This window comes from Camellia sinensis, chromosome 9 (assembly GCF_055761805.1).
Source record: "Camellia sinensis isolate YWXY chromosome 9, ASM5576180v1, whole genome shotgun sequence".
NCBI classification, from domain to species: Eukaryota; Viridiplantae; Streptophyta; class Magnoliopsida; order Ericales; family Theaceae; genus Camellia; species Camellia sinensis.
This window is the reverse complement of record NC_138969.1, coordinates 178,928,586-178,952,154: the sequence shown is the minus strand read 5'-3', so window position 1 is coordinate 178,952,154 and position 23,569 is coordinate 178,928,586. Positions and strand designations below refer to the sequence as shown.

Sequence of the window (23,569 nt, the reverse complement as noted above, 5' to 3'; positions counted from 1 at the left end):
AAGAAGAGGGGGTGGCCCTCTCCTTCTTGGGACCTCAAGGCACCATCCTCACCTCTGAAATCCCTCAAGATTTCAGTGGTGAGGAGGCCCAAACACCAAGGTCTCGGAGCTCACTCAAAATAGCACAAAATGGAGCCTTACAAGGCTTAGGAAGGGTCAAACAACCTCAAACAACAAAACACCCTAAATAAACTATTTAGAGGGCCTAAAAACAGAACTTTTTTGTATTATATGCAAAGCCAAAAAACAATTTCAAGATAGGTAAAAATACAATGTAAAAATGGGGTAAAATGAGACTAGTTTCTTACCCTTGTTGACTTTCTTCAAAGATGAAGCTCCAACAGCTTCTTTGAGCTCAAAACAGCTCAAGAACCTCAAGAACAACCTCTGGTCCTTCAAGAAATCAAGCAAAGGTGTAACACTATGTGTTTGTGTGCAATAGTAAGACACAAACACACTTAAACACACACAAAGGCTAAATGAGAGAGAGGTATAGAGATAGAATATATATCAAACCCTAAACCTAAAACCAGAGCTCTCACACCAATTTTCTCTCCAAAATTTCTAACCTAGAGCCAAGAGGGAAGGGCTCCTCTTATAGAGGAGCCAATCTTGTAAAGCTTACAAGGTAAGCTAACAAGGGGTCCATCCCTCCATACACGTGTATGGAGGGGAACAAAATGACATACAGCTGTCTTAAAATATCTGCAAAAGCAGATGAACAGTAATCGGCTGCTCAAAATTGCCATTTTGTAAAAAAGGAGTGCCGACCGGCAACAAACAGTGCCGACCGACAATATATATTGCCGATGGGAACAAAACACCAGCCGGTGGCCTCTGGCCATGGCCGGTGATGTGTGGGGATGTCTCACAAGGCATTCCCTGCCCCTCCAAGGCAAAACACAAGTGTTTGGTGCAAAACCAGACACTAAACAGTCGAGTTCGAAGATCCTGAGGCAAGGCGCGTAGCCGAGACCCTCGGGAACTCCAAACGAACACAAACATGGATGATCACCAGGTGTTCAAACGGTGATGTCCAAGTCTTGAGGACGGTCAAAAATGGGGTGTCTACACGCCGTCTGTGGGAAGACACAAAGAACAAAATCTTTTGATCGAGTTTTCCTCTTTAGTTAAAACCAATTGCATACAATGAAGATTTGCCGCAATCTGCTATTCATGGGCAAACCCCGGAGGGGGGGCGGGAGACACGAAGGATTACCTTTTATCCCACCCATGGCAGAGTTAAACCCCCAGTAACAAAACTCCCGGAGGGACACACGGGAGAGATGGGGCTCCAGTCTTCGTTGCTCCCAAAGTTCTGAAAGACAGAGGAGAAGGTTGGATCCTCAGGTTCTAGAGGATCGTGTGAGGGAGCAAGATGAATTAATAAGGAGGATAGTGGTGGACATAGAGACTATGAAGTACCAGATAAAGCGCAAAGGAGTGGCAATGGAAAAGGGGCGCAAAGGCAACACACTCTCTCACCACTTAGAAGATCGTGACAGACAAGTCACACCATCACAAGCTAAAAGTAGGAGCCTCAGGACAGGTGATACACGATCAAGGACTTCCAGGACTCGTTACTCCAGGTCTGAGAGAACGAGCATTGAGAGGTCCTACACAGAAGGAAGCAGTTACAGGCCCTCGCACTCACACCAAACGACGTTTAGGCACACAGAGTTGCCATGGTTGGCAGACCTACAGATAGTACTTGAGGAAAGGGCTCGAAAGAGAGAAGACACTTGGGCACGCGACCCCCGCAGAGTCTCTATGCTACAACAATTGTCACCTAGGACGCATAGGAGTATCGAGGTAGGGATGCCAATGTCGCGCCTTGCTTACGAACCAGCAAATAAAGTGTTAGCAAGGTTATAGAGCTCGCCGTTCGTTTCAAAAATTGAGAACGCACCGCTACCCTCAGGTTTCCACTAGCCCAAATTCACTACTTATGAGGGAAAGTCGGACCCCTACATGCACTTAAGCCACTTTCACCAGGTTATGGCTGTGTATCGACGAAACGAGGCCCTAATGTGTATCTTGTTTCTTCCAGCCTTGGTGACCTGGGTTTAACATGGTTTGAAAGGTTGCCAGAAGGTAGCATAGCCTCATAGGCGCAGTTGGCGGAGGCATTTGTGACCAGATTCAGAACAAAATCCAAGACACCAGTAGAGATTGACCAACTACTCTCCATTGACATAGGCGAGAAGGAAACGTTGAGGTCTTACAACAGTCGATATTGGGAGACTTTCAATCAGATTAGGGATTGCCCTATAAACCTCGCCATCGCACAATACAAACGGAGTTTACTGGCTGGTAACAAGTTGAGGGATTCAATGGCGATAATGCCACCCCTCACAATGGAGGCCCTACTGGAGAGAGTGCATCAGCACATCCGGGTAAAAGAAGATAGTGCCCGCGCCAAAACAAAATCTAGCACAACAGCGATGCCAAATAGAAAGACCAGGAAAAAGTCAACATGGTAGAACAACCAAGCAAGAATTGGCGAGGCAGACGTGCCAACAGAGAGGACCCCCAAACAAGGAAGTTGAGAGTCCGCACTTCCATTACACAATTTTCAAGAAATCTATATACTAGATTCTTAGCGAGATATGCGATGAACCCTTCGCTCGGTGGCCGACTAAGTTGGGAGAAGCACAAAGAGGTTACGATAAGAGGTACCATTGTACCTTCCATGATGAAAAGGGGCACCAAATTGAAAATTGTACACTATTGAGGCAACACCTAGAGGAGTTAGTGGCCGCGGGTCACCTAGACCAGTATATAGAAGGGGAAACACAGCCAGCCCCCCAGGACCACAGCAGGCCAATCAGGATTCCGATCGACGATCCACCCCAAGGCATAATCAATGTGATATATAGGATCGTCGAACCTGAGCGGGTATGTGAGCTCAGAGGGATGATCAAAAAGGCTGAGCAATTGAAGGAGGTACTAAGTGCACAACTTACCATCAAAAGGGGAAAAATTGAGGCAATGAACATCATCTCCTTCTCTGATAGGGATCTAACAAGGCTACATTGCCCTTACAATGACGTGTTGGTGGTCACTTTGCGCGTTAAGCATTTTGACATCAAGCAGATTCTGATTGACCAAGGAAGCTCGTGCAACATAATGTACTACAAGACCTTCAAGCAACTAAAATTGGTGGACAAAGACTTGGCACCTACAACATCTCCCCTTGTCGGTTTCAACTCAATGCCAGAATGGCCAGTTGGCAAGATAATTCTGCCAGTCAAGGCAGGAACAATGACGAAACATGTGGAATTTTGGGTATCGAAGGTCTCTTCCACCTACAACATAATCTTGGGAAAAGCATGGTTGTATGCCATGCATTAGGTGGCATCAACCTACCATTAGGCATTACGGTTCCCCAACGAAATCGAAGTGATTGAAGAAGTCTTAGGAGACCAAATCATGTCGAAACAATGCTTCGTTACGATAAATGGCAGTCGGGCTGCAAAAGGGTTTGTGCAGATGGTGGAGGAGCCAAAAAACAATGAACTCTTTGCAGACGTCGGCAAGATAGCCGAACAGAAGGCGGTAAAAGAATTTGTAGAGGTAAGACTGGATGAAAAGAACCCATAAAAGTTCTTTTTACTCAGCTCGTCTCTGTCCAGCACCGAGAGAATAGAGATCATGGAATTTTTGACCTTTAACATCGAGGTGTTCGCTTGGACACCGTATGACATGCCTGGCATTGACCTTAACTTCATCTGCCATCAACTTAATATCTACCCAACTACCAGACTAGTGATACAGGGAAGTCACCGATCGGCACTCCACCACGCAGAGATAGTGGCGGAGGAAGTGGAAACCTACTGGAGGTAGGAGCAATCAGAGAAGTATACTATCGCCAGTAGATTTCCAACACTGTAGTGGTACCGAAAAAGAATGGAAAATGGCGCATTTGCATAGACTACAAAACAATCAACAAAGCATGCCCAAAGGGCAGCTTCCCCCTACCACGAATAGACTAACTAGTGGACCTAACAGCAGGGCACAACCGACTTAGCTTTCTCGATGCATATCGCGGTTACCATCAGATCGCTCTATATGAATTGGATCAGGAGGTCAGGTCACATCATTTACAACACCCAGAGGACTATACTGTTACAAGGTCATGCCCTTTGGCCCAAAGAATGCATGGGCTACATTCTAACGGATGGTCACCAAAATGTTTGAACCATTGTTAGGTAGAACAATAACAATGGAGGCCTACATAGATGACATTGTGGTCAAAAGCAGAGATAAGAAGGACCATCTCAGGGACCTAGATGAAATGTTTCAAATTTTGAAGTCCCACAAGTTGCATTTGAACGCATCTAAGTGCGCATTCGGTGTGGGGTTAGGAAAATTCTTGGGCTTTCTAGTTACCAACCGGGGTATAGAGGCTGATCCCTCTCAAATCAAAGACATCCAAGATCTAGAGAGGCCCAACACAATCAAAGAAGAACAACACCTCACTGGCCTAGCAGTCGCGCTCAACTGTTCATAAGTCGGTCGTCAGACAGATGTCGACCATTCTTCCAGGCACTGAAGGCCAAATTTGAGTGGGACCGCGCCCTGGAAATCTTGAAAAACTACATGACCTCTCCTCCATTTTTAGTAACCCCAGTATCAGAAGAAGAGCTCTTTGCGCACGTAGCAGTTTCACAGCATGCATTTAGCGTAGTGTTGGTCAGAGCGGAGGGAATACAACACCAGCCTATCTTTTATGTTAGCAAGACATTGTTAGGCACTGAAACAAGGTACCTGCCGTTGGAAAAGCTAGCCTTAGCTTTGGTGATAGCTTTAAGAAAGTTGTCACACTATTTCCATGCCCACACCGTGATTGTCTTAACGGCTTTCCCCTTAAAAGCCTTGTTTGAGAGGGCGGATTTTTTTGGACAAATCTTGAAATGGGCAGTGGAGTTGGGGCAGTTCGATATTAAGTTTTAATCAAGAACCGTAATAAAAGCCCAAGCTTTGGCAAACTTTATGGCCGAGTTCACACCAGGAAGTCATCATGTTTGCCTGATTGACTTGACTGGGGCAACCGAAAGAAATGGGGAAAGTGCCGCAGGAATTGTACGGCCCCCAAAGCTGGACGCCCGACTACATGGCAAGCCATTCAGGCTTGAGAAAAGGGAAGAATGAACAAACCACAACACTGCCACCCATAAAGATTTGAGACAATCAGACAATGAAGATCAAAATCCAATCGCAGACATCAACCTAGAAGAAGACATCAGCAACACCACTGATACCAAGACATTATCCGATCCCTCAACTTGCTGGAAGCTATTTGTCAGAGAGATGTGGAAACTCTTCGTGGACGGAGCATCCAACAGGCACGATGCAGGACTTGGCATAGTCCTTATCTCACCGGATGGCCTAACAATTGAACAGGCAGACAACCTTGGCATCCCTGCATCCAACAACGAGGCGGAGTATGAAGCATTGCTAGCAGGATTAAAATCAGCACTTCACGTGAAGGCCACCGAGCTGATGGTATACAGTGACTCCCAGCAGGTAGTCAACCAGATTTCAGACGACTACGAGGCAAAGAATGATAGGATGGCTAACTATCAAGATTTGGTCAGAAAGGAGATCATGAAGTTTGAAGTAGTTCGGATAGAGCAAATCAGCCGAGAGGAAAACAGTAGAGCGGATGAGCTGGCCAGTTTTGCATTAATGGCTGATACATCTATCCTACACCCGTTGCTGATTGACTTCCTACCCAGACCATGTATTGAAGAACCTGAAGCAATCGAAGCATGTTGTGCAGAGCTAGGCCCTTCCTGGATGGACCCCATCATAATATTCTTAAAAGATGGCATCTTACCTGAAGAAAAGAAAGAAGCCAACAAAATTCGAGCAAAGTCACAGTGATTTTGGCTCTCCCTATCACTATCATTGTATAAAAGGTCCTTCACAGGGCCTTACTTGAAGTGTGTCCATCCCAGCAAGGTTGAGGCATTTTTGTTTGAGATACACGAAGGCATTTGTGGAAGCCACCAAGGGGGAAGGTCACTGGCTTACCGAGCAATTTCTCAAGGGTATTGGTGGCCATACATGCAAGCAGATTCAAAGAAATATGTCAAGAAGTGCGAGAAATGTCAGAAGTTCGCACACCAAATACACTAACCAGCCAGAGAACTCCTACCTTTGACCAGCCCATGGCCCTTTGCGATGTGGGGCCTTGATATAGTGGGACCACTCCTAACGGTGCCTGGCAAGAGAAAGTTCTCTCTCGCTGTGACGGACTATTTCACAAAGTGGGTAGAGGCAGAAGCACTCACATCCATAAAAGAAAAAGATGTCAAGAAGTTCATCTGGAAAAACATCATAACTCAGTTTGGAATACCCAAGGCATTAATATCCAACAACCGCACTCAGTTCGATGGAAAGATCTTCAGGGGTTTTTGTGAAGACTACAAGATTGAATTCTACAACTCTACGCCAGCATACCCCCAAGCCAATGGCCAGGCCAAAGCTTCCAACAAAGTAGTCTTAGATGGCCTAAAAAAGAGGCTGGAAAGAGCAAAAGGCAAGTGGGCTGCAGAGCTTCCCCATGTCTTATGGGCTTACCGTACTACACCTCGACAGTCAACAGGCGAAACACCTTTCTCTTTGGCCTATGGCATAGAGGCAGTAATCCCCCTGGAAGTAGGCCTCCTTACTATAAGGAGTGAAAATTTTGATCCAGACTTGAATGGGGAGGCCATAACCCTAGAGCTCGACCTTGCAAAAGAAAGAAGAGAAAGGGCATTGGTACACATTGCCTCATACCAACAAGAGTTGTCTAGAAAATATAACAAAACAGTGCACCCAAAGCAATTTAAGATTGGAGATTGGGTATTGCGCAAGGTAATGGGCAACACTTTGGTACCTAGAGATGGCAAGTTAGGACCTAACTGGGAGGGACCATTCAAAGTCATTGGTTTAGCGGAAAAGAGGCATATCATTTAGAAGATATGGACAGCAAAGCTTTTACCAGGCCATGGAACACGGCCAATCTCAAATTATTTTATTTTTAGCTTTTTCTTAAAAAAAAAACACTTGTAATTTTTTCTTTTTTAATAAAACAAGTAGGCTTTTTTTTATCTGGCAAAATTCTTTCTTCTGTTTGTAAGAATCGTTCTTATTTATTGCCGATTGGGGGCAATCAAGAAAGTTGGCAGGTTTGACCAAACTTTGTTCTTCAGCCAAGATAAGGATCTAGGCTCAAGATTTTTTTCTTCAGCCGAGATAAGGATCTAGGCTGAAGAAGGTTGGCAAGTTTGACCAACACATTTTGTTCTTCAGCTGAGATAAGGATCTAGGCTAAAGAAGGTTGGCAGGTCTAACCAACACACTTTGTTCTTCAGTCGAGATAAGGATCTAAGCTCAAGAAGGTTGGCAGGTTTAACGAACACTTTGTTCTTCAGCCGAGATAAGGATTTAGGCTGAAGAAGGTTCATAGGTTTGACATACACCTTTTGTTCTGTAGCCGAGATAAGAATCTAGGCTGAAAAAGGTTGGCAGGTTTGACCAACACCGTTTGTTCTTCAGCCGAGATAAGGATCTAGGCTCAAGAAAGTTGGCAGTTTGACCAACACATTTTGTTTTTCAACCGAGATAAGGACCTAGGCTGAAGAAGGTTGGCAAGTTTGACCAACAGATTTTGTTCTTCAGCCGATATAAGGATCTAAACTAAAGAAGGTTGACAGGTCTGGCCAACACACTTTGTTCTTCGGCCTAGATAAGGATCTAGGCTCAAGAAGGTTGGCAGGTTTATCTAACACTTTGTTCTTCAGCCAAGATAAGGATCTAGGCTAAAGAAGGTTGGTAGGTTTGACCAACACCTTTTGTTCTTCAGCCGAGATGAGAATCTAGGCTAAAGAAGGTTGGCAGGTTTGACCAACACCTTTCATTCTTCAGCCGAGATAAGGATCTAAGCTTAAGAAGGGTTTATTCTTACCAAGACAAAAGGTAATAGTTATCTCTGTTACAAAGTTTCATTTTTACCAAGTTGTTCTTCCATCGAGATAAGTATTTCAGCAGCAAGAAGGGGAAGGGTAAGGTTAGGCTAGTTAAGCCGGCTATTCTAGTAGTAAGTTATTCTGAAGCAAAGTGGTGACCAAACAAAATGATGCAAAAGAATTCAAAACCAAAGATACTTCTATCTATTAGAAATTCAGCACAGGATGAGGGGCTTGTAGCTCGGTTACATTTTCATTAAAGCAAATGAAATCAGATAACTCGGCATCAAAATCGACCCGGACTTCACCCATTTCGCCCTCACGTGTTTGATCGGTCTCGATCGCTTCGTCAAGATTCAGCACGGCCTGGTTAGGAACTTTAGACCAGCCAGGCAACAAAGATTGGCGACTGGCGTCAGAGTTGGCAGGTAAAGCATGGGTTGGGTCTGGGACCTTTTTCTCCTCCTCAGCTTCCACTTGAAGGAATTTTTGCTAGATGGCATGTGCGTAGTCCATCATGTAGACCAGAATGAAATGTGTAGGAGGATTGAGAAACACTTCAGAGTCGTGTGACTGACCGAGCTTTGCGACCGTAGCCTTCCAACCGCACTTGAAAAAAATGTCTTTTGCAGCCTCACACTGCTGGACATAGGTTTCTTCGCTGTAGCCACGGTCCTCTGCACCCTCCATCTCTTTCTGTCGCGCCTTTATTGGCGTCCTTCTTCTTCTCAAGCTAAGCGAGTTCATGCAAGTACCTATCCTTTTTCTCAGCTAAGGCCTTTTGTCTATCAGCCTCAACCGTGTTGAGTTTCTTGGTGAGTTTTTCGTTCACAGCGCTTAGCTCGGCCAGAGAAGCCTTCAGGGTTTTTAGCTCGGCCTCTTTTGTCTTGACCTCAGCGACAACCGCCTTGGCCGTTTTTTACAGTTCGATCACACGCTGGTGGGCAGTGTGATTTTTCTAGATGGCCTGCAAAGTGTTGTAGACACCCCATTTTTTACCGTCCTCAAGACTTGGACGTCACCGTTTGAACACTCGGTGATCACCCTTGTTTGTGTTCATTTGGAGTTTCCGGAGGTCTCGGCTACGCGCCCTCCCTCAGGATCTCCGAACTTGACCGTTTTGTGTCTAGTTTTGCACCAAACACTTGTGTTTTGCCTTGGAGGGGCAGGGAATGCCTTGTGAGGCATCCCCACACACCACCGGCAGTGGCTAGAGGTCACCGGCTGGTTTTTTATGCCATCGGCAGTCTATTTTGCCGGTCGGCACATTTTGTTGCCGGTCGGCACTCCCTTTTGCCAAAATGGCATCTTTGGCCGGCCGACTACTGTGCATCTACTTTTGCAGATATTTTATCACAGTTGTCTTGCTTTTGGCTCCCCTTACAAGACAAAAGGCTCTATAAGAGAGAGTCTTCTCTCTTGGCTTTAGGGTTAGACACTAGAGACACCTTAGATATTTTTAGACAGCCATTTTTAGGGTTTTGAGTTCTAGGGTTAGAATCCATACACTTTCTATCTCTATATCTCCCTCTTGTGTGTGTTTAAGTGTGTTTGTGTCTTACTATTGCACACAAACACATAGTGTTTCACCTTTACTTAGCTACTGAGGTTCTAAGAGGTTGGTTTTGAAGTTTTGGAGCTGTTTTCAACCTAAAAGGAGCTGTTGGAGCATCATTGTTGAAGGGGTCTTCAAGGGTAACAATCTTGCCTTTATATTCCCCATTTTTGCATTGTATTTTTACCTATCTTAAAATCATTTTTGAGCTTGGTGTATAATACAAAAAAGTTCTGTTTTTTAACCCTCTTGATTGTTTATTAAGAGTGTTTTGTGGTTTGGAGGTGTTTGACCCCTCTTAGGCCTTGAAAGGCCCCATTTTGAGCCATTTTGAGTGAGTTTCGAGACTTTGTTGTTTGGGCCTCTTCACCACTGAAATCTTGAGGGATTTCAGTGGTGGAGATGGTGCCTTGAAGTCTCCAAAAGGGGAGGGCCACCTCCTCTCCTTGTTGTCCTTGAAAGGGACCCTTTTTGGCCTCTTGAGAGAGCATCATGTTAGAGTGTGTATTGATCATGTCTTGGCTGTTTTCCATGCTTATTATGCCATGATATAACCTTGTTGTGTGCTGGTTTTGGTACACCATGCATGCTTAGCATACCTACCATGTAATGCCATGTTATTGCCTTAATATGCCTTAGGTTGTTAGCCTTTGTTCTAGCATGTTTTAGGCTTAGCCTTGTGAAGGTTTTGTGCTCATTTTGCCATGTTTAAGGTCTGTCTTAGGTTGTTTGGGTTGGATTTCGCACGCTTGGTATAGCTCCTTTGCATTCCGGCTTGTTGGCCCTAAGTGTATGAATGTATAGCATGACATTCTTGCATTGAATTAGTGGTTTGGAATTATCCACCATGTCATTTCAGTCCCCTTTGCATGCCTATATGTTTGCCTTGGATGTCTCCTTGATGCCTTATGAGCTTGTGTAGCATGTTCCATGTTTTGGCCATTGTATATGCTTTTGAATTTAAGGCACTTAGATGCCATCTAAGAGTCCCCTTTGCATGGTCTAGGTCTATCTTGAACCTATTTTAAGTCCTCTTAGCCTTGTGAGGCTTGGTTGACTTGGTCATGGTTCAAGCCCCTTTGACTTGCTTCAAGTACTTAGGCCATTTATTGCATGCTTAGTCTACTTTGTTTGCTTGGTTTGGCACCATCCTTACATGATTTTCAATGCTTACCTTGCATGCCATATATCCACATTATGCCTCTTTTGAGTGTGCTTGAGAGTCCCCCTTTTGTGCCTAAGTGTTGGCTCCTTTAACATGTACATGTGTGTATGTGTTTAGTCCTTTATTTTGGTCACTTTGGCCCCTGTTTTAGGCCTATTATGAGTTGCCTAAATCATGTATAAGTCCACCTTTTCATCGGTTTGCATTGCCTCATGTTTGCTTGTATGCTTGCATAAGTGTCTTGCCATGCCATGTTGAATCCTTAGCTTGCATGCCTAGGTTGCATTGCATCTTGTATGCATGTCTTGTTCCTTGACTTGGTGATAGGAATTGGGCCTTGGTTCATTTGTTTGGTTTGCATTTCATTTGACATGAAAGTTGCACACTTGATTCTTTAGGCCATCATGCATGGAAATGCGTGATTGGTGGTCCGAGAATCGAGACACATGCCCTTTTGAGTCGCAAACATGATAGGGGACATGATTGGTGCATACATTGCTTGAATTGTATTGCCATGCAAGTTCTATCCTCTGCTGCTGTGAGTTGTAGGTTCTGCAGGCATTCTTTGCCGACCGACAGTATACATTACCGACCGGCAGTAAATCACCAGCCGATGGATTCATTTTGTGCCGGTGATCACATGACACTGCCGGTGGGCATTCTACCCAGCCGATGGTGATTCCTAGTATCCAGAGAGGCATCCTTGAGACTTTGGCAGTCTTCAGAGAGGCAGAGCAGGGAAAACAGAGGCAGACTATGCATGGCCGTGCACTCCCGAGCAGGACCCGAGCATGCGCCGCATCTGGCTCTCCTCCCGAGGCGATTTACTGCTTCTCTAGCTTAGTTAGTTTGTTAGCTAATTAGGCAATTTGTAATATTTAATTAGCTTGCATAGTTAATTAATTTGTGTTATTTATTTGGTCCCTCCGGGCGAGGGCAAATCTGTAATAAGTGTGGGTGAGTGTGTGATTGTCTTCCAACCCCCACTTCTTTCTTCCCTTTTATTTACCTGCTTATGATGGTAGATTAGGGCACGTTTAGATTAGCATACCTTATGCTATGCATGCGTGCATCCATACATTTGTTTTGCATGCACCGGGCTCGGTACATCATTCTAACCGCATTTGTATTTCAATCCCAAATTGAATACGTGCATTAATTGGTTGCATTTCACATGCCATGTTTAGGTTAGCCGAGCCTACTCTAATTGCATCTTGCATGTGCTGCATTAGTCAACTTGACATGAACTAGGATCACGCATGTTTGCTAAACTAGTTTATTGTTTTGGCACGGAGTACGATGTAAGTATTTATGCTTTAGCATCTCGCATGCGTGTGAATGTTAACATGATAGCATGCTTACCATGTGGCTAAGTGCTTATGTAAGAGAAACTGTTTGAATGCCTGTGGGTGAAGGTTGGATTGTTTGAGTCGGAAAAACTCGTTGAAATCCGTGTTTTAGCCTACTTGAGAGTAGCAAATCCCAAAGCGCTTTTCAAAACAAACGGATATGCAATGCTTGTTTCCAAATTAGGCAATCTAGTCTATACTTGTTTGCTGTGCGCATAACATAGTAATTCTAGGCTAACAACAATTGGTTTAAGAACACATAACGTTTTCAAAATCGGATATCATGGTTAGTAGAGGCCGGTCTTCGGACCGGGCGAAGGGGGTGCTCATAGCTGACCTTCCCCGATCGTACCCAAGCTCCCTAGCCGAGACAACTCCAGTGATGACGGACATGTGGCCTTCGGCACCGAGTCAGGGTTTCCTAAATTCCCCCATAAAAAATATTTAGGTGGCGACTCTGTATCTGGCAAAGCAGTCCATGTTTGGCACTTCTTTCCTAAAATCTGTTTTCTCAAAACGATTTGCCAGATTTGGACTATTTGGTTCAAGATTAAGAACCGCGACACAAATCGAGTCCGAACTGTAGTAGCGGGGTCCCTCGCGGACGCGTCTACGAGTGTACAAAAGGATAAGTTTTAAACCGCACAAAGAAATGACTAAAAATAGCAGTTTTACTGAGTAAACCAGAATTTACCAAGACCATCGACTTTGTGGCAGACCGAATCGCCTTCAGCTCGGTTAGGCTTTCGTGCCTTTCCATATCAGCTGGAAGGCACAGACTTTTGGATAAACTGAAGGCGAGTAGGTGATCTTTCTCGGCGGTAACATAGTCGGTCGCAGTAACTGTGCAGCCTTTGAAAGTTATGGCCAGTGCCTACGCCAAAAACGAGAGAGCACGGCCGATGGTGTCAGCCCCTTGCTTCAGTTGGGTTATAGGTGGCTTGGTTTCTGGTGGTTCGGTGTCCTCTTCATCTATTGGCCGTTGCGGTTAAGAGGCTGTGGTGCGCGGCCTCTTGCCAGGCCGAGATGAGGTAGCTCGGGAGGAGGGCAATGCAACGATCATTTCTAGTGTTTGACCGGTTGTAGTCTACGCAGTCTGGACCTCGGTGTTGGATTAGGATGCCTGTTCTGTGATCAAAGCCCGTATGGCTCTCTTCTTGTCCATCTCTTGCTCTTCAGTTAAAGGGATAAGGTTGATCTAGGGCAAGGTAGGATCCGGTTCGGGTGATGATTAAAGAAAGAAATCAGTGACCCTCGTTTTTCTCTTTCCACTATACCGGTACGTCGGCTCGAAGTTTAGGAGCTCGGCCCAATCTCGATGGCGGTGTCGAAGGGCGGCACGAAAGGCATGTTGATTGGCGTAGGCGTAATGTGTTTTAAGTTGGTTTAAATTTGCAGAAAAGAAAGGCAAGGAACGTAATGGGTTAGCACGATGATTAATTAAAACAACAAAGAAAAATTGAACCGAAGTGTTCTTACCAATGGTCACTTTATCCCAGTTTATGTTATAGCCCGATATCTGGGCTTCCGGGTCTTCAAAATTGCCAAAAACCCAGAAGAAATCGTCATCGTTCAAGTCTTTGTCCGGTGTGTTTTTTATTATTTTTTCTCGGCCTCTTCTTACTCTGAGATAGTACACCCAACTGTCATCATTTTGGCCGACTGAATATTGATAAAATAGCTCCGTCAATCCGAGGTTGAGGCTCAGCCGACAGTTTAGCTCGGCAATGCCATTTATTATCCTATAAGTGTTTGTGGAGAGTTGGGTTGGGCACAATCTTGTTTGCCTAAGGAATTCGCAGATGAGAGGTTGAACGGGAAACCGAAGACCGGCTTCAACGATCGATATCACTGTAAAAGGAACGAAGCCCGGTTTGACCTAGGGTGTTGTTTCTAGCTCGGCTAAGGAGAGGTGGACGTCATCAGGAATTTGGTAGTCCCTTCGAAATTCAGCCATGGCCCCGGGAGAGTCCACTAGAAACTGATATTTTCCCATTTTAACTTAAAAATTGTTAATGTGACCACGGTGGCCTTAGATCGGCACAATTGAGTCTTTGGTTGGCTTGGTTGAGTGATGCCGCCAGGGGCAGAGTGCAAAGGTGTGCCTGGCCAACCTAGTCAAGCCTGCAAAGTGGAAATAAAGAGTGTTATGCCCAGATAACTGGACCGGGCTAACTAAATAAGCAAAGTAAAATAAGCCTAGCTCGGCTACATCTCAGCTATGATCAGTTTTTAGTTTGGCCATAAAACGGGACCGACTCAAGGTTTATAGCTCGGTCAGGAACAAGCTTAAAAAGTCGCTAACAAGTACCTAGTTCGGCTACAGCACGACTTTGGATCAAATATCATATTTTTCAAATCCAGTTGGTGAGCCTTTAAGCTTGAGTATGAGGTTTTTGGTTTATTGTATTTGTTCAACACTCTAATGCATATAAACACACATATATGGAGATTAAACGCTAAAGGTATAGAAATAAATACAAAGGAACATCAGAAAGAGGTATTAAACAACTTACGGGTTTAAGTGTGAAAGCAAAATCCAACCAGCAAGAGAGCAAGTGAAGCAAAAGTGAATGGAGCACAGGAGGCACAGAAGCAGGTCTCAGAAGTAAAAAAAGGAAGAAGATGAACAGTGAGGGTTGGATTCAAAAAATGGGTTTTGAATAGGCACGAAAACGGCAGAACTTTTCAAACGTTTTTTGATAAATGTGGGACGGCTGTCACAGTATGAAAAAGCAATAGACACGTGCCACATGTCACAGACAGGACATGATGTCAGGTACGTGAAACGACGGGTTGTGATAGGCACAGTACTGAAGACCGAGCTAACCTAGCTTGTTGGGGTTGAATATTTTAATCTCGGTGGTGTTGCTTATTTTAGTTCAGTTGGTTTGAATATTTTAGCACGGCTTGAAGATAATAATCCCAATCATGCTACGCAGATGGAATTAAGGGTCAATTGAGAGGGTAATTTATAAACAAATTGGGCCGAGCTAGGACGAGTGTTCTTTGGAAGTTGGACCATATAATGGGCCAAAAAGGTATTTTGTATTTCGACTTTAGGCCGAGGTACGTACCAGGACAGTTGGATGTGTTGCTAGAATTGGGACCTATTTACCTTCTGACCGAGATGATAGCAGGGCGTTAGGCCAAGCTGGGTATAGCTCGGCATGATGCCGACCAATGGCAGGGTATCATGGCTCGCCCATGTTGTGTACGGAGCCAAAGTAACTTGGTTGACCATAGTGTCAGCCGAGGTAAAGGGTTTAGCCATCTCACTTGATTTGCAGTGATGTGGGTGTTATCTTTGGGAGTGTGATTCCTAGGAGGACTCTTATAAGAAGAATTGGAGTCCTACTAGGATTGTGCCAAGTGAAATCTATAAAAGCTCATGACAGAACCTATGTACAGGTATCACAATTTTCTACTCACAAATACACAGAGCTTTTGTCTATTGTCTGTTTGTTGACTTAGGCATCGGAGAGGTATCCAGCACATACCCGCCCGGCTAGCTCACGTTTGTCTTTTCAGGTAGTAAAGCGACGACGTTTGGAGGAGTGCAAACTTGATCAATAGGATTATACGAGAAGATTATTTCATGCTCATACATCTACTAACCCATCATAAATGATTTTAGAATAGGTATTGATATTAGCACGATTATATGTCCATGAATATTGATACCGGAAGTCTAAAATCTCCATATATATCAGCTGATATTTAAAAATTAAAAAAATAAATAAAAATTAGAGATATACCATTTTGTATCGTATACCTCAGTTCTTCCCCACTACTTCTTCACACCAGCCTCCTCCATCACTCTCTGCCCTCCAAAACCCAACTAAAAATTATCATTTCATACACTTGTTCCCTACTTTCTCATTCTTGATTCAGCCCCAACGCAAATGCCAACAAAACTGAGACCTTCCAAAACTATGGATCAATAACCATCTATCAATACCCATGTGTCCCAAAACAATGACTTTGGCAATACCCAACCCATCAAAACCCACTTCAAATCTAATATTCTCTGTCCAAATCACTATAACAAGGAACCCAGCAGTTCCTATTTTTTTGGTGTATCTAAGAAATTGGGGCAAATTATCGGTGATCCTTACATTTTACTTATTATATTATTTTGGTTCCAACAATTTTAATTGGTTGGATTTTGATCCTTAATTTTTAAAATTTTGTACCGATTTAGTCCAATTGATAACGTTATTAGTATTTTTTTTACAGAAAATTATCACTAAATTGATTGAGGTTTTTTTTTTTGGCAAAAACTTCAATTACAAAGGAATTGAAATCAAGGCACCCAACAAGAGCCAAAAGAGGCTGGGAAACCCAATCCAATGGTAACATATCGTCTAGTCAAGCACGAGCGGTTCAATGGGTAGCCCCATTAGCTACTCTAGGGCACCACTTAAAGGACAAATTCCCCATCTAGGACACAACTTAATTGATTGAGTTTAACTTGTCATTAAAAATATGACACATAACACTTATATGCATATTTTCTATAAAAAAAAAATGCCAAGAGTTGTAATCTATTAGACCAAATTGAGACGAAATCATAAATATATGGTCAAAATCGAGTCAATTGGAATTATAGGGACCGAAAATGATACAAAGACCAAAGTAGGGACTATCATTGTAATTTTTCATTATTATTGTTATTTATTTTTGTTTTTTGGGTGAACACTACATAGGATCTGAACTCAAAAATTCGAGATGGAAATTAATTTATTATCCATTCTTCTTCATCTGTACTACAAGAAAATACACTTTCAGCTACTAAAAAATTAGTCACTAAAGTCTCTTTTTTTGTAGCCGAAAGTCAATGGCAACTAAAATTTTTAGTTGCCCAGTTAGTTGCCAAAGGCTTGTTGGCAATAGTAGTTGGTGATTAAATTTATGTTGGTCACTAATTCTCTTCACTTTGGCTACTAAAACTAACTTACTCCCTAATTGACACCTTTTGGCAACTAAAATCATAGTCGCCAAAAGTTATCAAATAAAAATAAATTTCGTTTTCAATGACTAATATGTTTTTGTTGCAAATACTCCTACATTTAGCGATTAGATATTTTAGTCACCGTTTTATGTCACATTTAGCCACCAGATAGTTTAGTCATTGTTGTTGTCTACGCCTAAACATTTTAGTCGCCACAAAATAAATATTTTCTTCCCATTGTATTTTACAACAAAACATTTTAGTCACCGGAGGATGCCATGTTTTTTTCGTGACTAAAATATTTAGTCGCCAAAAGTAAAATTCCTTATCTTGATTTGTTTTGGCTACTAACTATTTGGTCGGCAAAAATCTTTTTTCTTTTTTTGCTACTAAATATTTAGTCACCAAAAACCTTTGCTTGCTTTTTTGATTGCCAAATATTTAGTCGCCAAAAATTTCACTTCTTTTTTCGCTACTAAACGTTTTGTCGCCAAAAACTTTATTTAGTAGTTTTTAATTAATTTCTCAACTAACTAGATTTATTCCATTATTAGTGCAACATGTATCTTATATATAAACAAAACAATACATATACCGATTATATTATCAACCATTGCACAACTTACACACATTTTACTTCAACCATCTAAAAAATTCATATTTAACTAAGTATAATCCAACCCGAAAAATGTAATTCCATACAAAATAGAGGATTATACAAAAGTCATGTACTCTATACACAAAAAAGTAATATCTACAATAGCATGCCAAAAGGTAATCCATATCACGCCAAAAAAGTAATCTGTACCACACCAAAAAAAGTAATATGTACCACGCCAAGAAGGTAATTTGTACCAGGCAAATAGTTATCTATACAAACAATAGTAAACCATAAACAAAAAACAATGCCCCCTATGTACAAAAAAAAAAAAAAAAAAAAAGCAGTGTCCACAATTTCACGCCAAAAACCATCTGTAAAAATAAAATTAATCATTAGTATTGACTGAATATTAACATATTTAAAATTATAAAAAAAAAATCATATAAAAATTGAATGTAATTAATCTTTTCAAATTAATCATTAGTTTTGCATACTCAAATCTGTATAAAAGAAAATTATGTAAAACTCGAACACATATATAAAGCCACCAATAATCTTTTGAAAGTAATCATTGTAGATAATTAATCATTAGTTTCGCATCTTTTAAAAGTAATCATTGTAGATAATTATTCATAATTAATCATGTAAAGTAATTGAAGATAGGGTAAATTACACTTTACCTCTTTTATGTTTGGCTACTTTCTCACTTTGGGCATTAAGATTTATTTTTCTCACTTTGGCCTTTCATATTTCAAGTTTCTCCCTATTTACTCTTTCTGTTAAAAATTAGACAGAAAAGACACATTAATGGCCACGCGGCATAAAAATATTATATTATATAACTCATACCTTTGACACAAACTCAAATCACAATATTACAACATATTTTTTATCCTATAGGACAGTTATTGTGGCATTTTCTATCTAATTTTGAACATAAATTAGCTTTAAGAGTAAATTAGGAATATTTTAAACATGAAACGTCAAAGTGAAAAAAAAAAAAAAAAAAAAAAAAAAAAAAAAACAAACAAACTTTAAAGGTCAAGGTGAAAAAATGATCCAACAAAAAGGAAGCATATCTATACTATATATTAAGCAAAAGGGGTTTTTAACTCCCAAGGCTCGTGGGAGCTTCAATATCCCAATATGAATTTTCTAAATTTTTTATTTAAACAAAAAAGAAACTCAGCGTTTATTGATTTGGTCAAAATCTCCCGATCAGCATTTATTAACTTTTTTCAATTCACATGTCTTTCCACATGTCTGCATTTATTGATTTGGTCAAAATCACATGATCAGCATTAAAATCCCCTCAAACAAATAATTATAGATACAATCCATATATAGTTACTGCAATACCCTTTTCAACTTCTCCTATACACTATGGTTAGTGATAAAATTGTTAAATTATTTTAATAAAAAAATCTTAAAAAACATAATTTATATATTAAAAAAAATCTAAAACAAATATAAATATCTATAATTATTCCGTGCATAGCACGGGTGATAGGCTAGTATAGTGTATACAAAACCATGCATAGATTTATATTTTAAAAAATAATTTATAATTTGAATTCAACTTTGATATATTAGAGCATGTACCTTTTAATTTCTGTGCATGAAGTCTTGTCTATTGCATTATTGCTTGGCCTGAGCCCATTTCGACGAAAAAAATCTTGTAATTGAAAATCCATGACAGCTTTATTTGTTTTCTCCTCAAGCCTAAGCATTAGACTTTGATTGTCTTCAAAGTTCATGTCACAGTGCATTCACGAAGAGGAGTCAGTCATGTTTCCATTTCCATAAAGTGAAAATACTTTTGCTTTATTCATTCTTTTCTGCTCTTCATCATTTTGTTCATTCCATTGCCCCTTCCTACAAACTTTGTTCAAACACAACCATTTCTACAACTAATAGTATAATTCATAATAATCCCGAAAAGCTTCTTGATTCTCTGTCCTCAAATGCCTCTATCTCCAAGTTCTACACCACCAAGATCCGAAATGACCAAGACAGACTTTTCGGTCTGTTTCTCTGCTATGACTTTATCGCAACACATCACTGTGAGAACTGCATATCAAGTGCAATACAAGACATCAAAAACCGTTGCGAAAACAGAAACGAAGCGGTTATGGGAGGAAATTTCCAGTTGCACTACACCTATGAATCGTTCTCTGGCACCGTGGATGTGACGGGAAACATTTGGCAATACAACGCAAAAAATGTTTCAGGTGATGAACTACGCTGATTCATTTCTTTTATGAACGACACAAGGTTTTAAAAAGCGGTCGCAACCATTACATAACGCCGTTACGTAACGGTTTTGGCGGTTACCGCCACCCGTTATGGCCGCTTTTGCAGTGTGACTGAGATTCACAGGTGTCTCGGCTGTAGCGGCTACCGTAGCAGTCGTAACGGTGCCCTAACAGCCATAACGGCCTGTTACGTACCGTTATGTAACGGTTCCAAACTGTTTCTTTCAAAAAAACACAAAAAAAAAAGTTAAAAATAGGGGAAGAGGGATAGAGAGAAGAGGAAAGATAAAAGAGAGAAAATGGATGAGTAACAGATAGAGAGAGAGAAGAGAGAAGATGAAGAACATATTATTGATTTGTTGAAACGGTAAGACCTATACTATTCTATCCAGCTGCTATCACTAAATCATTTTGTTTGTGTGTGTCTATCTATATATTGTTTGAAAATAATAATAATAATAAGTGTGGTCATTATCTATTTGGCTTGGTTAAAATATGTATATATATATATTTAGGCTTTTATTTATTCTCTTACTTTTGTCATTGTTTATCTTATATATAATAGTTAGTGATTGATTTTTTGCATAATATAAAGTCATTAATTATTAAAATAAAATGTAAAAAACTCAGTTTATAGTGATTTAGAAATATGAAATATATTGGATTATACTTAAAAATTTACAAAAATTGATCAATATTTATTTTTAACCCAATAAATATGATCATGGAAAAAAAATATGCGTATCGGTAAGTTTTTTTCAAATTGTTCGAAAAATAAAAAAAATCACGGTTTCGATTACCGCAACCGTTACACTACGGCCTTTACACCCCGCAACCGCAACCGCTTTTCAAAACCTTGGAACGACATGCTGCATAAGCTTAGCAGGCTAGCAGCATTCAATCCTTCATGTGGTATGTATGCCACTGGAGTGGTAAACTTCAGACTCTAAAACAAATACGCTCTCATGCAGTGCACTATAGACTTGTCTTCTGATGACTGTAACACGTGCCTTGAAACGGCAATAGCAAACATTTCAACTTGCTGCTCTAAGTCTCGTGGTGTTAGACTTTTTAGTCATAGTTGCTTCTTAAGGTATGAGTTCTATGGGTTTTATGAGGATGCGAGTTAAAATTCAACAGAAAATCAGTGGAAATTTGCAAGCGTGAACAAATTGTCTATCAATATTCGAATGTATTGGATGATTGTTGGCCTTGCAATTGAATCAACAATTCTAGTTGTAGCACTTGTGGGATTTTGTGTCTACTGTCTTGCTATAAGGAATCAAACTAAGACAAGTAATGATGCTATCTAGTAGAAGATTCTTTTTTTCCTTTCACTAACAATTATATCCTTTTCTTTCATAACTCTAAAATTAAACCTGCTCTTTTTTCTTTTTCTTCTTTTTTTTTTCTTCTCCCAATTTTGGAGGGAAAGCAAGTTTATGGCCAAGAAGTTTAATTACATGAAATTGGGGACCCCAATAAGAGAGATGTACATCATCAGAATTTGCAGGCAAGGGACAACTGCAATTCTCAGACTTTCCTGTTCATTGATTTGGGGACACTAAGTGCAGCTACAGATAACTTCTCGGCTTCAAATAAGCTTGGTCCTGTTTACAAGGTGATGACATTTTTTTTTTCTTTTGTGCTTTTTTCTTTTTTCTTGGTTCCTAGTTTTAATTGCCTGATACATTTTTTTTTCCCACGGTCGATTACCTGATGGGAGGGAAGTTGTAGTGAAGAGGCTCTCAAGTTGTTCAGAGCAAGGTTTAGACGAATTCACCAATGAAGTTTTATTAATATTGACACTTCAACACAAAAATCTTTTAAGGCTTTTGGGGTTTTGCATAGATGGAGAAGAAAAGCTGCTCATCTATGAATACATGCCCAATGGCAGCCTTGATGTCTTCCTATTTGGTTCGTATCCTTCTTTCTTTTGTTTGTTTGTTTGTTTTTTGTTTTCCCTCAATATCTCAGTTTTTTAATACAAATTTAGTATATAAAAATGGGTAGGTTTCATTGTAGTTAATCAGAAGTTCATTTTCCTAATCTATAATTTTTTTTTCCCTATTCTTTTATGGTTAGATCCTAGGAAGCGTGCACAAATGAATTGGAGTAGGCGTCTAAATATGATCAATGGAATTGAAAGGGAAATGTTATATCTTCATGAGGATTCTTGGCTCGAAATCATTCATAGGGACCTAAAACCAAGCAATGTGTTACTAGACAGTCAATTGAACCCAAAGATCTCAGATTTCGGAATGGCAAAAATCTGCGAAGGAAGTAATGGTGTAACTAACACTGCTAAGATTGTTTGAACATAGTGAGTTCACTGTTTGTTTTTCTATCAAACTTCTTTTTCTTTTCTTTATTTATTTTTTTTCAAAACTAATCTATGTCTAAAACAATTAAGTAGGTAGCTTCATCAATCCTATGAGTTCGCTTATTAAATTTTTTTCCAATTCCTTCTCTTGTCGGATAGTGGTTAGATGGCTCCAGAGTTTTCAATGAAAGGACTATATTCAGTCAAGTCTGATGTTTTTCAGTTTTGGTGTCCTTTTGATTGAGATTATAACTGGGAGGAGAAATGCTAATTGCCATCTCACTAAGCGCGCCCCTAGTCTTATAGCATATGTAAGTTTATTCGGCTTGAGTAAGACTATACTTATCAAAATTGATCGTCTTGTTGCAAGTTTTGCTCAAATAAGTATATCTGGCTCGGTGATGCTACAGGTGTGGCAATTATGAAATGAAGGGAAATGGTTGGAAATGATTTATCCATTATTGAGAGTCTTGTATCCTTGATGAGTTCTTAAGGTACATGCATACTGGTTTATTGTGTGTTCAAGAAGATGCATATGACAAGCCTGTGAGAATATATTGTATATATTTTCTATTTTCCAAAATTGTGGTTGTACATATTAGAGTCCTATTAGAGGCATGATTGTGTTAGAGTCCTATTAGAGGCATAATTGTATTTTCCTTTTTGGTTTAAGGTTTAGGGCTATATAATTTAAGGTCTGATTGTAATCATCTATACAATTGAATATACAGAAAAGCTTTCAGGAATCTTACATGGTATCAAAGCTGACTAATAAATAATAAACTGACATATAACTGAGGAACATATAAGGTAGATGGAATAGAGACTGCAGACATAGCAGACGATAGGACACACCCAACAGATATTGTGATATCCATATTCCATAATATGTTAATTGGTCTTTAATATGAGTATGATTATGTGTTTAATATAATTTTGTGTGCCATTATGTGAAAATATGTGGTTTTGAATTTCTATCTGTTCACCGTAGGAATATCTGTTTGATTATCTACCACGGAATTCAAATTGAAGGTATCGGCCACAGAAACTGAAATTGATTATGCCATTGTGATTGGCATAATCTTTAGAGCCTACGGTGGAATTTAATTGAAAATTGATTCGGATCAAATTAAATGGGTTAAATTAATTGAAAGGTGCCCAATTATTTTATATTACAATAATGTATTTGAGAGGGGCATTACACACACACTCAACTCCTCTTTCTTGTTCATTTGAGCCGAAATTGCTCTAAGGAAGGAGTGTGAGGGTCAGCTAAAGAGAGAGAGAGAGAGACAGAGAGAGAGAGTTGAAGTTTGACCTTGAAGCTTGGTAATTTTGAAGCTACACTAAAAAATTAATCATAATTTGGAGGGTTAAAGCTCCTAGGTGAGTAAATTCATGAGTTT

The 23,569-nt window shown here is 40.5% G+C and overlaps 1 pseudogene; it reads left to right on the top strand.

Annotated features, from left to right (window-relative positions):
• The first annotated feature begins 1,416 nt into the window (after positions 1 to 1,416).
• Positions 1,417 to 23,569, top strand: part of LOC114277956 (G-type lectin S-receptor-like serine/threonine-protein kinase At1g11330) — a 35,039-nt pseudogene continuing 12,886 nt past the window's right edge.